A 2793-nucleotide genomic window follows, 5' to 3' on the forward strand; every position below is an offset into this window, starting at 1 on the left:
CGCTATACTATGACATTTTTTGGACCAAAGGCTAACCTATGACGATTTTAGAGCGACATGCTATACTATGACGTTTTGAGAGCGACACGCTATACTATAACGTTTTTAAAGCGACATGCTATACTATGACGTTTTTAGAGCGACATGCCATACTGTGACGTTTTTAGAGCAACATGCTATACTGTAACGTTTTTTGGATGACATGGTATACTATGACGTTGCTTGGATGACATGCTATACTATGACGTTTTTAGAGCGACATGCTATGACTTTTTTAGAGCGACATGCAACATTATGATGTTTTTCGAGCAACATGCTAAACTATGATGTTTTTTGGACCAAAGGCTAAACTATGACATCTTTAAAGCGACATGCTATACTACGATCTTTTTTGGACCAAAGGCTATACTATGACGTTTTTAGAGTGACATGCTACACTATGTTTTTAGAGCGACATACTATACTATGACGTTTTTAGAGCGACATGCTATACTATGACGTTTTTAGAGGGACATGCTATACTATGATGTTTGTAGAGCAACATGCTATACTATGACGTTTTTTGGACCAAAGGCTAAACTATGACGTTTTTAAAGCGGCATGCTATATTATGACGTTGTTTGGACCAAAGGCTAAACTATGACGATTTTAGAGCGACATGCTATACTATGACGTTTTTAAAGTGACATGCTATACTATGACGTTTTTAGAGTGACACGCTATACTACAACGTATTTAAAGCGACATGCTATACTATGACGTTTTTAGAGCGACATGCCATACTGTGACGTTTTTAGAGCAACATGCTATACTATAACGTTTTTTGGATGACATGGTATACTATGACGTGGCTTGGATGACATGCTATACTATGACGTTTTTAGAGCGACATGCTATGACTTTTTTAGAGCGACATGCTACATTATGATGTTTTTCGAGCAACATGCTAAACTATGATGTTTTTTGGACCAAAGGCTAAACTATGATGTCTTTAAAGCGACATGCTATACTACGATGTTTTTTGGACCAAAGGCTATACTATGACGTTTTTAGAGTGACATGCTACACTATGTTTTTAGAGCGACATACTATACTATGACGTTTTTAGAGCGACATGCTATACTATGACGTTTTTTGGATGACATGCTACACTATGACGTTTATTGGATGACATGCTATACTATGACATTTTTAGAGTGACATGCTATACTATAATGTTTTTAGAGCGACATGCTATACTATGACGTTTTTAGAGCGACATGCTATACTATGACGTTTTTAGAGCGACATGCTATTCTATGACGTTTTTAGAGCGACATGCTATTCTATGACGTTTTTAGAGCGACATGCTATACTATGACGTTTTTAGAGCGACATGCTATACTATGACGTTTTTAGAGTGACATGCTATTCTATGACATTTTTAGAGCGACATGCTATACTATGACGTTTTTAAAGTGACATGCTATACTATGACGTTTGTTGGATGACATGCTATACTATGACGTTTCTAAAGTGACACGCTATACTACAACGTATTTAAAGCGACATGCTATACTACGAAGTTTTTAGAGTGACATTCTAAACTATGATGTTTTTAGAGCAACATGTTATACTATGACATTTTTTGGACCAAAGGCTATACTATGACGTTTTTAGAGTGACATGCTATACTATGACGTTTTTAGAGCGACATGCTATACTATGACGTTTTTAGAGTGACATGCTATTCTACGACGTTTTTAGAGCGACATGCTATACTATGACGTTTTTAGAGTGACATGCTATTCTATGACGTTTTTAGAGTGACATGCTATTCTATGATATTTTTAGAGCAACATGCTTTATTATGACATTTGTTGGGCAGCACGCTATACTATAGGCTTTTTTAATTGACATATTACTATGACATTTTTTTAGTTTTAGTTTTTTTTGGTTGTTTTTTAGCAACATATAAAGTGCATTAAAAGCGGCACCGATACGAAAATAAACACCTACATACCGAACTATCAGAGTCCTTTCAGTGTCTGCTGGTAGAATCAGCCAAAGGTAGAAAACTGGTTTAAACAAGCCAACTGGCAGGAAAACTGTCTGTGGAAAAGATTCTGCTGCTTCATTGATAAATACACCAAAAGTTAATATATCAGAATTAATCGAAATGAGGAGAGCAGAGTCTCTGCTGCCTCCTCCATAGGACCTGTCAATCATTCCAGACCAGACTGTCAATCAAGTAGCCCCCCCCCCCCCCGGCTTCGCAAAACTTTAGTGCTCTATAAAATAATCAATATTTATTTATTTTAAGATCAGCCACTTGATCTCTCATTTTGACCATGAAAACTAACGGAAAAAAAAATATATCCAGTCTATGCACCGTACTGTTTGGCTCCACACTTGCTGATGACCACTTCCGGTCTCAGAAAATGAAAAAACTGACCTTTTTTCCTTTCTGTCTCTTACTGATTTTACTTTTTTGCTATTCTAAATATAAAATTAAAATCAAAGCATTTTGAAAGTTTCGTATATCCCGTTTTGATCATGAAAAAGAAAAACGCCTTGTATTTCCATTTTTTCTATTTTAAAACGAAAATCAAATAACCACTCATTTTTTGTTTTTCAATACCCATTTCAGAACGGAAAATCCAATTGCCAAAATATACATGGACCCAAAACAGTCACTGGTACCCTGGGATATGTTTCTGGGTTTTGATAATTCACCAGAGAAAACTTTTTTCTTTTTAAAGTGCATTGTGGGTAAACTTTCAAGGCTCATATCAGCATGTTGATAGGTGGTTG

Source organism: Amphiprion ocellaris, chromosome 5, assembly GCF_022539595.1.
Source record: "Amphiprion ocellaris isolate individual 3 ecotype Okinawa chromosome 5, ASM2253959v1, whole genome shotgun sequence".
In the NCBI taxonomy this organism is placed as follows: domain Eukaryota; kingdom Metazoa; phylum Chordata; class Actinopteri; family Pomacentridae; genus Amphiprion; species Amphiprion ocellaris.